This window comes from Acomys russatus, chromosome 9 (assembly GCF_903995435.1).
Source record: "Acomys russatus chromosome 9, mAcoRus1.1, whole genome shotgun sequence".
NCBI classification, from domain to species: Eukaryota; Metazoa; Chordata; class Mammalia; order Rodentia; family Muridae; genus Acomys; species Acomys russatus.
In genome coordinates, this window is record NC_067145.1 from 62,518,146 (window position 1) to 62,530,996 (window position 12,851).

The following is a 12,851-nucleotide window of genomic DNA, read 5'->3' on the forward strand; positions in this document are numbered from 1 at the left end:
TTTTATAGATGATTTAACTTTGTTCAATGATTCTCCAAAAATGTGAGACATCATTATTTCATTTCTGACCAGTTTGAGAGTGGTTTGACAATAGCACCAGCAGTGCATTATGACAAATACTTGTCAAGAGTCAACAACACATAAGCCCCATGGAAATGGAGCCTTAGCAAATCAGTATGAAAAATGGACAATGATTCTAGTTCTAGAAACACGATCACCAAAAGTAAAAATGTAATACCAAAAGTTAAAACAGGCAAGCAGGAATCAGATCATTTTATAAATACAGCAAATACAGATACATAATAAAGTCTTAAACAGAAATTAGGTAAATAAAAGTGAACAAAAGATAGAATGAACATATAATGCAAAAGATGCAACTTAAATCCAAAAATAAAAGGAAAGAAAAGAGAAAGAAGTATCTGAAGAAATAATGCAAAAGAACTTTTCAGGATGAATGAAAGCTCTACATCTGAGGCAAAGGAAACCAGTGAACTTAACATGAGGCAAAGTAAATTAAACCACATTATCTATACATCAATACAGGAAAATAAAACTCATTTTATTTGTAAATTGATAAGAAAACATTATTTATCAAAAGAAGATCTGGAAATACAAAGTGAGAGTTAGATTGTTGTCTGTTACAAATGAAGTCAAGAAGGCATGGAATCATTTTCAACTTTAAGGTAAAACATATTTTGGTTAAGGAAACTGTGGTACATTTACACTATGGAATACTACTCAGCTATTAAAAGCAAGGAATTTCCAAAATTTGTGGACAAGTGGATTGAACTAGAAATGATCATAATGAGTGAGCTAACACAGAAGTAGAGAGAGTCAAATGGTATATACTCACTTATAACTGGACACTAGACCAAGGGGCATGTCCCATGAAAGTCTTCACTTACCAGGAAAGTGGGATAGAGGTGAGGACATACTATTGGGACTCTAGGTGAGAGAAACATAGGAGATGGGGAAATAGAAGGATCCAGAGGGTCCTAGAAACCTACAAGAAGAACACTATGACAGGGGGATCTGGGCCCAGGGGTTCTGCTCAAACTATGGCACCAACCAAGGACAATACGTGCAGTCAGCATCAAACCCCTACCCAGATCTAGCCAAAAGACAGGAAATTTTCCACAGTTAAGTGAAGAGTGGGGACTGACTTTCACATGAACTCTGGTGCTCCATATTTGGCATGTCCCCTTGATGGGGAGGCCCGATAGCACTCAGAGGAAGGATAGCAGACTACCAAGAAGAGACTTGATGCCCTAGCATCATATTCAGGGGGAGGAGGTCCCCCTCAGTCACAGGCATAGGGAAGGGGGAATGGGGTGAAAATGGGAGGGAGGGATGAATGGGAGGATACACGGGATGGGACAGCAATTGAGATGTAATAATAATGATTTTATTTTTCAATAAAAAAAAGTCAAGGTATGCCATTTGATGAAAAAAATATTTTAAAAGAAAATTCTTTTCATGCTGAGTTTAAGTTTTCTTTTTTATATTCAGTAAAATTATACCAGAATACAGCCATTGAGATTACTCTAGTATTCTATAACACTGTCAAAGTTGAACATTGACTGAATTTTTCATCTTAGAAATTTGTAGATTTTCCATTAAGAAAATTATGTTTTTTGTGAATGAAGTTAACCTTATTGTAACCCCTTCCTGCTTGATTTTTCTTATATAAAACATATGCTGTCATTGATTCACCCTGGATATGACACTAGTGAGAGGCAAAGAAAGGGTGTAGCTTTTTGAACTCATGAGGTTATTGTAGTTACTTGAAGGCACATGGCTAAATAGTTACTTATGAGCCCACAGGTGACTTAAAGGCACCTCCTACATACAGCAAATATCCTACCCCAGAAAAGGAAATTACTCACAAAACTGCATCTCTGGAGCTTCCTGCCAAACTCTCAAGCCAGGCCATCAACAGTCTCCTCCTCCTCAGCAGTTGCTCATTGCTTGCATCATCCCCGTTAGAGGGCAAGTGAATTTTCTAATACAGTCTTTACTTCCTGGGTCTTAGGAAGCTCCTTCTCTTCTCCAAGAAGGAAATTTTCAATTAAGAGGAAATAGCTAAAGTACCTCATTGTATTGCCTGAAACACCCCGTGAGATGCCAAATGGATCAAGGAGGACACACCTCTGTCTTGCTGTGCTCATACGGACATCATTCATTCTAGTGTGAGGTAGCTATATTTTTCCTAAAGCATCATTTTAGAATGACTATTGAATTTGCAGCAGAGGTCCTCTAAATCTATTAAGATAACCACATATCTTTCCTTTCTAATCCACCCATAGGTTAAACTGTTATTGATTTTCAAAGTTTGAAATATCCTTGTATTCTTGAAAAGAAGAAGTGCCAGTTGGTTATGATACATTTTATATGTTACTGGACTTTATAGGTTCATATTTTCTCAAAAAACTTTCACACTCAGTATTTGTTCAGGTTAATAGCCAGTAATTTTCCTATATAATATTTCAGCTTGATACTGAATTACTGATGTCATTGACAAATGAAGAGTTTGCATCAAACTAGTAATTTTTTCCACACGCACTGGAACTAACTATAGGCCAAGTACACCTTTATAAGAACATCTTAACTAAAATGCCTTCTAATACATAGACTGTTGTTCAAATTATCATCTCAAATGTACATAGCAATTCGTATTTCCATTCTGTCTCCATCCTGCTCAGTTCATTTGCATAAAAGTGTCATTCTTTGAATGACCATAGGACACCATGCCCTTACTTTATTTCTAACACTCAGACCTTGTACTTTTCTGCCTAGTTTATTAGAATTGGTTTGTGTCTTAAAAGCTGGTTTTTCGAACTGATTTGCTATTTTTCTCATCTGAATTCACTGCTCTGGATACTTTGTTTTCTTCATACTTGATGCATTTATTTCTCTTTCTTTGTCTGCTGTTCTGGAGCCTATATACTACTCACTGGTTGTTCTCTACCTTCTTTCAGAATAGTTTACAAGAACAGTTCCGATCAATTTCTCTTTGAGTACTTCTTTAAAAAAGAACCCCACTCTTTCCAAAGCTGCTCTTAAGTTGTCTTGACTACAAATAGGCTGTTCTGACATCTGTCCTCAAGGTGCTATTTGGCAGTAGTGTGAGTTCTCAGGGTTCCATGCAGTCATAGGCTGACGGTCCTTACGCTGGCCTTCCTTGTGCTTTGTCTTCCTGCTGAATTCTTTTTTTTAAATATATTTTATTAATTTATTCATATTATATCTCCATAGTTATCCTATCCTTAGTATCCTCCCATTCCTCCCTTCCTCCCATTTTCCCCTTACTTCCCTTCCCTATGACTGTGACTATGGGGGACCTTCTTCCCCTGTATATGCTCATAGGGTATCAAGTCTCTTCTTGGTAGCCTGCTATCCTTCCTCTGAGTGCCACCAGGTCTCCTCATCCAGGGTACATGTGAAAGTCAGACCCCACTCTCCACTCAACTGTGGAGAATGTCCTGTCCATTGGCTAGATCTGGGTAGGGATTTGAAATTTACTGCACGTATTGTCCTTGGCTGGTGTCATAATTTGAGCAGGACCCCTGGGCCCAGATCTGCCCATCATAATGTTCTTCTTGTAGGTTTCTAGGACCCTCTGGATCCTTCTATTTCCCCAATCTCCCATACTTCTCTCACCTAGAGTCCCAATAGGAAATCTTTCCCTCTGTCCCACTTTCCTGGTAAGTGAAGATTTTCATGGGACATGCCCCTTGGGCTAGTGTCCAGATATAAGTGAGTATATGCCATTTGACTCTTTCTGGTTCTGGATTAAGTCACCCATTATGATGCTGGATTCTTAATGAGGTGTTGAGTTTTCTCCATACCAGCTAGGTTACCAACTCACCAGATGCTAGTACAACTCTAGATTTTGAATCCTTTGTTCCATCCTTGACCTTACAGCAATTTCTTCCTTCTGATAATGGTTTCTTCAAACTGGGCATGGGAAAATGAGACCACAGCCTAACATTCTGCCTCATCCAGTACAGCTGCTTATTCTGCAGAGACAAGACTCACAAGTTCAAGTTGCTCTGGCTCTCTAGACTCTTAGGTGAGCCACCTCAGCACAGCACAACCTTAGCATTCCTTTGAGACTGGAAACTGTTCTCAGACCAAGAATCAGTGTGTTTGGCGGTCTCACCTCATGAGCTTGTTCCTTCAGCAATTCCATCTCATAGGTGGCAAGCATGGATTCTGTTCATTCTAATCCCAAGAAACATATATGGAATTGTTGTTAAAATTAAAGATGTACTGCTCCTGCGTCAGGCATTCCCTTCTACCTGGGAGTCAGGGCTCCCAGTGCATCTCGACCATAGCAAGCTTCAATTTCACCATGACAAAGATGAGACTCCTCCGGGAAGAACACAGCCTCATCTGAAGAATGGACCCTGGTCACGCTGGCCTGTAATCATGGCATTGAATTTTTTATCTCACTACTGCTTCTTGATATAGGAACGTCAACCCACTGTGGGTGGTGCCATTTCCAGGTAGGTGGTCTTAGCTTATTAAGAAAGATAAACAGAAGCCAGAGAGGGAAGAACAAGCCAGGAAGCAGCGTTCTTCTGTGTGCTTCTGCTACAAGTTTTTGCCTTGACGGTGGATAGAAACCTGTATCAAAACCATTCCTACCCAAGTTGCAACTTGAAAACAAACTACAACAGTACAGTTTAAAGACGTGCAGTCATAAAAGACACCATTTCCCTTCAGTATGCATTGTTTTTTCTAAATTAAGTGGGAGAAGTGGGCGAAACATCTGTCTTTTACCGCGTAGCCTTCACAGCTTATGTGGTGAAGTCTCCAAGGAACATTTTGTTGCTATGAGCACCATGCCAGAACTCTGTCAGCTTGAAAAGTGATGTCACTGTCACTCATGGCAAGCATGTGAACATCTGAAAGTACACGTTTTCAGATATAGCAAGCAAGTAGCATAAGAAGCACACATTTCTTTGTTACAAAATGACAGTAATAACCACGAATGATAGCGTTTGGAGAACGTGTGGTAAGAGCTTAGGGGATGCATGTCATCTGGAAGATGCCACGGCAAGAGGAAGATTCTCACTCTCAACATACTTCTCAGACACCTTTGTTCTGTAAATGGTTGCAGAGAGTGGCACTATGATCTATGTAAAATAAGCTAAAGCATATTGGGTTGTAAATATCTACTGACCTCTTACCAAGTATTAAAATAAGCAGCATGTTTTGCTCAGTCGTATGGTTTACCTTCTTTCTTGTGGATAAGGGCCTCCACATTGACAAAATAAGAATTAGAATGGAATGTAAGTATATCATTATTGTGAAAACTTGATAAATGAAACAATGAACAAAGAATCATGATATTTTCCTCAATAAATATCGAAAGAAAATATTTTTGAAAATTATAGCTTCACTACTAACCTGCACTCCCGGCATACTCAGGTAATCAAGTTTATTCCTTCACAAGTCTCTGAGGGAGTTGAGGATCAGGTAGCTTAGTTTTACAATGAAGCTTAGTTGTTTAGGGTTTAAAATGTTTTTAGGTCTAGATAGGTGTTTTAAGTTGATAATGACAATATGTGATGGAGATTGATTTACATTCAGAAATTTAGATGCGCCAAGATAGGAAAGATGTCTTCTCCAAGGCTGTCAAATACAAACAGGCAAAACACTAAGAATGTAACATTTATATAATTCCTGATTATGTCATGGTTCTTCTTACTATAGGTAATCTATTGTATATATGTGTAATAATATAAATGTATATGTAAAAATAAAATTTTTTAAATTAAAAAAAGAAAATTATAGTTTCAATACTATGTATGCAAGTGTGATAGTTAGGCAAGTAATTTCTGTATAGAAACTAAAGGACTAATATTTCCCCATGTATTAGGTATTTAAGATCACATGTTTTGTTTTAGTGTAGGCTCTCACGTAGCCTGAGCTAGCCTTGAACTTCCTATGCAGTCAAAGTTGGCCCTGGGCTCTTAATACTCCTGCTTCTATCTCTCAGGCACTGGCATTATAAGCATGTGCCACCACTCTGGCAATACACATTGGTTGTTGAGCAAGATAATTTAGACAGAGCTGGAGAGATGACCCTATAGGGAGTAGGGCTTGCTCTATGAGCTTAGGGACACACATTTGGCTCCCCACCAGCCCTGTAAAAGCCATGCATTTGCAAGTCTGGTGATGGGGTATGTGACAGTTAAGTTGTAAAGGCTTGCTAGACCTGCACACACAAGCATATATTATAACACACACACACACAGAGAGAGGAGGGGGGGATGTATTGAGGAATGCCATGCTTGCAATAGGCACTCAAACTTAAAGAGAACGGAGATGTTATAATTCCTGGTCTTCAAAAGTTCTGCCAAAACAAGTTGCCATTACAGGATTCAGCAATGTTCCAAGTGCAGCCTCTGTGCTGCTCCTTACCAGTGGCCCTGCACTCCTTTACTCTGTAGGACATTCAAAGTCCTTGACTCTTTAGAAGCAGCTTATTTACTTTGTTGCTGTTTGTGGATCTTGGTTTTCCTCACATTTCTGTAGCTCCTACTCTAAGATGGAGACTTTCTTTATTCCCAGAAGAAACAGCTGACTTAAAGATTCAGCAAAAGCAGAAGCTCCAGAAGCTTCTTCAGCTTCATTTATTTATTACAGACCCATCTAGTGCCACCTGACCCTCCCACCATCAATCTCCTGAATTCAGGATGGCTTGTTAAATACTATTTAGATACTTACTCTTGGCCAAAGCCATTTGTAGAATTTTAATTCATAACATGGCTGCTTTGGCAAAAAGATCACATTCAAGGACCTTCTAAGCCTGTATGATGCCTCTGGAATACAGATATACCTTTAATCCTAGGAGACAGAGACAAGCAGATCCCTGAGTTCAAAGCCAGCATGGAATAGAACAAGTTTCAGGTAAAGAAAAGCTTAGCTCCAGGCACTGCTGGAGCACACCTTTAATCCCAGCACCTAGGAGACAGAGGCGAACAGATCTCTGAGTTCTAGTAAGTTTGGTTGAGTCAACGAGTTGAGAGGCAGTGCAGTGGAGTTGAGTTCTAGGCCACTGAGTTCATGGAATTCAGATATGTTTTACTGGGTGACTTTTCCAGGGACAGGTTGAAGAGAGAACAAGCTACACACAGGTGAAGAGAGAATGAGCCAGAGAAGGAGAAGGAGCCAGAAGATCAGAACAGATTGCTAGAGTTGGTTTTAGGCCACACAGAGCAATTCAGTGAGAAACTTGAAGAAGCCAAATTTAATCAGTCAGCTTGGAGAGGAATTTGAACCAGAACAGCTGAGTGAAACTAATCAGGCAGAGTTCAGAAAGTAGTAAAAGGGGTGAGTTTGTTCAGCAGTAAGTCTCAGAGGCTGAAAACATTCCAGGCATAGATTGTACAGAGGTGAGAAGCTTCAAAGACTGCACTTAGGCTAGCAGAGAGAGGCAACAAGCCTGTGAGACAACAACTACTCTAGGTGAATAGAAGAGATTTTTAGATATATCCTATAATAGCCTTTGCTTCTCTTATAGTAGTGAGCAAGACTTTGTTCTGAGAAATACGTGGTAAGGTGTTTAGTCATTGCATAGACATGATAAAGTCAGCCAAGGTAATTACCTTGTCATTGGATGATCTTATTTTCTGGGACCATCATTGGGTACACAGTCCATGTCTATATTTTTGAAATATGTTTCTTTCTCAAAATTTTCTTAACCATATTTATGTGATTAAGCATCTAGATTTTGATGTTAAGATTTTATGACATCTTCACTATAAGAGCAAATCTCTATATGGAATTACTTGAAACACTACCAAAAGGTCCTATAGCTCACATTTGGTGTGCTCTTTGGACCAAAGGTCCTGTTAAAGGGCATTAAAAGTGGAAAACTCAGAAATTGTGGTATACTTACACAATGGAATACTTTTCAGCTATCAAAAGCACAGAAATCATGAAATTTCCAGGCAAATGGATGGAGCTAGAAAAGATTATCTTTAATGAGATAACTGAGACCCAGAAAGACATACATGGTATATGCTCACTTATAAGTAAATCTTAGTATAACATAGAAGTCCTCTGAGAGACTACATTCAGCAGAAGCCAGGAAAGATGATGGGACCCTGGGCACAGCACTGTGAGTCTTATGGACAAGTAGGGAGATGGAAGGGCCCCAAGGGGTCAGGAACTCCACAAGGAGACCATCAAGGCCAGCAGATCTGGACCTGTAAAAGGACCTAGACCCGCTGATGAGATGTAGCCAATGGACAGCTCATTCTCCACGTGGGGGGAGGGACTGCATCTGATATGAACTCTGGTGTCTGCGATTTGATCACTACCCCTTGCCTGGGCAGCTTTTGAGGGCCAACAGAGGAAGAGAGACAGGCTATCTTGGTGAGAACTGACAGGTTGTGGTCAGATGGTTGGGAAGAAAGACACCCCTGTCAGAGGACTAGGGGAGGGGAACTAGGGCAAAAGAGGGAAGGAGGGGACGTTGGGAATGGTAGGCTATGAGAACAAGGGGGTAACAATTGGGAAGCGCTATGAATAAATTATAAAAAAAATTAAAAGTGGTAAAACTCTTCAAGAACAAATACGGATATGATATAGGATAAAAACTGAAATTATTCAGTGCCCTGTTTCTTCTATCTTAAGGCCTACAAGAAATTCAACTTTGCTATCTATAGAGATAATCATGATTCAGGGCATAAATGCATTAATGGAAAATTACATCTCCCCAAGCAGTGGAATGCTTTGAAAAGTCACAAAATTTACCACACATATGTACTTGAACTGGAAATCAAAGCAAGTATTCTTAGCTTCACGCAATCTCTGTAAGATACATGCAAGTTTCCACAAACTAAACTTCTATACAGTAATACAACACACCATTCTAAGCTATGTTGAATGAAATGTTTAGGAGAATGTTGCCTGGCAACAGAGTTAGCAGATTTAATTATTGTTGTAGAGTTCACATCTCCGTGTGTGTGTGTGTATGTGTATGTGAGAGAGAGAGAGAGAGAGAGAGAGAGAGAGAGAGACTTTAAATTGGATTTAAATTAAAATTGTTTTACAATTTACAATGACTGTCAAAATTACGTACTCTGCAAATTAGCTATACATGCTTGTGACCTTTGGGATACCCAAAGCCTTTGAAAGCATATTTTGTGTGCATTTTAGACATGATTCTAGCCTCAGGACTCTGGAGAAGTTCCTCATGGAGCATCCACTTCAATTTCTATCCCCCAAACCCATTGCAAACAGTAACGAGCGTGATTACATAGAAGCTGAGGTTAAAGCTCCACATAGATGCATGATGAAACCCAAAAATTCTGATGTGGGAGCATATACATAACCCACACTAGGGAGGCAGGGACAGAGTATGCTTGGAGATAGCTGCCTGCCAGCCTATTCAATCAGTGAGCTCCATTTTCAGCAAGCATCCTATCTCAAAAATAATGTGGGGGTGAGTTCCACACCCATATAAATATTAGACACACACACATGCACACACACACACACACACACACAACACCACACAACACCACACCACACACATTGCATGATCTCACTTATATAAGTAATCTAAAAATGTCAGACTCATAAGAGAATTTTATCAGGGTTACCAGAGGCCACTGTTAACATACCTAGATAAAATGTTAATCAAAAGGTACAAGGCTGACTTAGAGAAGATACTTAAGTGACCCATTGCACAAAATGGTGAGTTCTATAGATAATAAAATTATCTACATAGCAAAAATTATCAAAATTGCTCATTTTAAAAGGTTCAGTCAAAGAATACAAGAAGTAATTTATTTTATATTTAGAGTGAATAGGTCATTCTATTATGTAAACATTTGTACCCCATGAAAACCTGCATATGAATGTTTGTAATAGTTCTGCTCATAATCAGTAAAACTTAGAACTGTTCCAAAATGCCATTTGGTAAGAAACCTTGCACTGATTGCTCTGTCTCAGTCAGAATGTGACAGAGTTAAGCAGTAAAGACATTAGCTCAGTTCTTATTCAACATATTCAATGCACCAGTCTTTTCTGGGAAAGGCATGGTATTGCTTATTAACATGTTAAGATATGTTCTGGCCATGCAAGGCGCTTCTGATGCAGTCACAGCAGGGCAGGATGAGGCAACTGGGCCATAAGGGTTTTAGGACTTCCTCCTCATACACAGTATGTTAATTCTACATGCATATTTCAATTAGTTCATTTTCAAAACAATGGCTTGAAAAGAAATGGAAGAAAAACAACAAAAGTACCAGTTCATAACTTCTGGTGGGAAATCTAACAGAAATGCCCCTCTGCAGATATGTTGCATTGATCAGATGTGACAGATTCAGAGATGGAGGGTGCTCCTGAAGGGGCAAGAGGCTAACTTAGACACATGTGTAAGATGCCCCTGGGAGAAAGGAATAAGTTAGGGCTTGATTCTAGGAGTCTCTGGACTCGGGGAAGCAATGCGTATGAGTGTGATTTTAGTGAGCTGTGTTATGGGTTAACAAATTGCAAAATTACATCAAATACAGCTTAAGGATATCATCTGACCTTTATCTGTGACTCCCATCTGGGAAGTCCCAAGAACCATCCCAAGAGCTCTGGCGCCGTAGTATAACCGGACTCCACTCAGAGAAAGAAGAAAAAGGTGATGCCCAGAGACAGTTTGGATGCTTTGGATGCTTCAAGCCAAACAAGCTCTGGACTTAATTGATGTTCACCTATTTGCGCCAAGACAGGTTGTAGTTTGCTACCTAAAGACTCAAATACACAGGCACCGTAGTGCCTGAATTTATTTATTTATTTATTTTTTCCTTTTGCACTGTGCTTTTTATTTATTTATTTATTTATTTATTTATTTTTAAATTTTTTTTTATTAATTTATTCTTGTTACATCTCAATGTTTATCCCATCCCTTGTATCCTCCCATTCCTCCTCCCCCCGCCCCCATTTTCCCATTATTCCCCTCCCCTATGACTGTTCCTGGGGGGGATTACCTCACAGCAGGTAGCCAAGAAGAGACTTGATAGCCTGAATTTATTTAATCTAGCAATACCAGATACATTGCTGCATGAGTTGAGTAACCTCCTCTGAGCTCACCCTATGGGAAACACAACACAAACCACTTAACTGGTATGGAAGGGACATGGATGTGTGAGCGTATTGCACTGGATCGTCAGCCAAGGATGGGTCTGATTGCCTCTTTAAGTGACTTTAGTGCGGTAGTGACCAAAGTTAAAGGCTATCGTTGTTAAATGCTGTGCGCACCACAAAGGAAGTGATGACGACCTTATACTGAGGTAGCTCCCTTCAGTGTGGAAAGCTCCCAGGTTTACTATGTGCTTAAGGTAACGCACCTGATCTGTCACTAAAGTATCTCAGCTTCCTGGAGGGGAAGGTATTATCGCACTCAGGCTGTGCAAACGTGCGCTGGACATCACCTGTGAGGAACTACAAATAAAACCAAGTGTGTTTCCTTTTTTGTAGTTATTGGTATAGTTGTTAATCCTGACTGGCAACCTGAATCGATTGAGAGATACCCAGGAGAGGAGTGAAGCAAAGTTTGAGGTGTGTGTGTTTGAGCATTCCCTAACGTGCTTGCTCTGGCATCCTGAATATGGTTTGGATTACCCAATAGGCTTGGGACCTGTGGAAACAGAGGCGGAAGATGTGCAATCCAAGCAAGCATGTGCTGGTTCCTCTGCTCTTGAATAAGCACATCTAGGCAGCTATGGCTACTGCCATCCCCCATAAGCTGCATGGGGGTCCAGCTCCTCGGTGTTTCAGCTTAGATGCTGATGACTTGCCGGGCAGCTTCTAACCTTGACCCTCACTTTGGGACTGTACCATTAGTGTACTCATTTTCTGAACCTACTATGAGTTTTTAGTAGCTTTTAGTGGACTGAGTAGTTACCGTCATTATTTACCCTGAAAATCAATTTGCCACTAACAGACTTTTCTGTTAGACTCTGTCTGTCACGCAGACAGCCAATGTGTGGCTATTTGGCCTCCAACTATATAAGGCAATACAACAAATACTTTTTTCTTAGCTAATATATAATGTATTATATTATAAGTGCATATTTATAATATTTTGTAAACATAAATATCATTCACAGTATATAAAATTATATTATCTTTAAAATATTTGTATGTCTCTGCTTGCGTAAGTTTATGTGCATTAGTTACAAGCTTGAGAGTGGAATGGAGGTCAGAGGTCATAATCCCCTGGAGTTAGAGTTACAGGCAGTTGTGAATCTCTACATGAAGGTGCTGGGAACAAAACTTCTAGATTCTCTGTAGGAGCAGTAAGTGCCCTTAACTGCTGTCACAATTTCTGCACCCTGTAGTGTGTGTGTGTGTGTGTGTGTGTGTGTGTGTGTGTGTGTGTGTGTGTGTGTGTGTGTGTGTGAGTGTGTGTGTGTGTGTGTGTGTGTGTGTGTGTGTGTGTGTGAGAGAGAGAGAGAGAGAGAGAGAGAGAGAGAGAGAGAGAGAGAGTTTATTTCTTTTTTCTGATGTAGGTAATCTTTTTATATGTTTTTATTATTACACACACATATATAATAAACTTCATACAGCAAGAAGAATCACAAAAAATCAGGAATTTTATTAATATTATAGTCACAGTGTTTTGGCAAATTTCATTTGGCAGCCTTGAAGAAAACTTCTTTCCTATCTTGGTGAGTCTAAAATTCTGAATGTAAATCAATATTTATCATATCTAATCTCATCTCTCTCAACTGAAAACATCTATCTAGACCTAAAAACATCTTAACCCTAAACAATTAAGCTTAATTACAAAACTAAACTATCTGGTCTTCAACTCCATCAGAGAATTGAGAAGG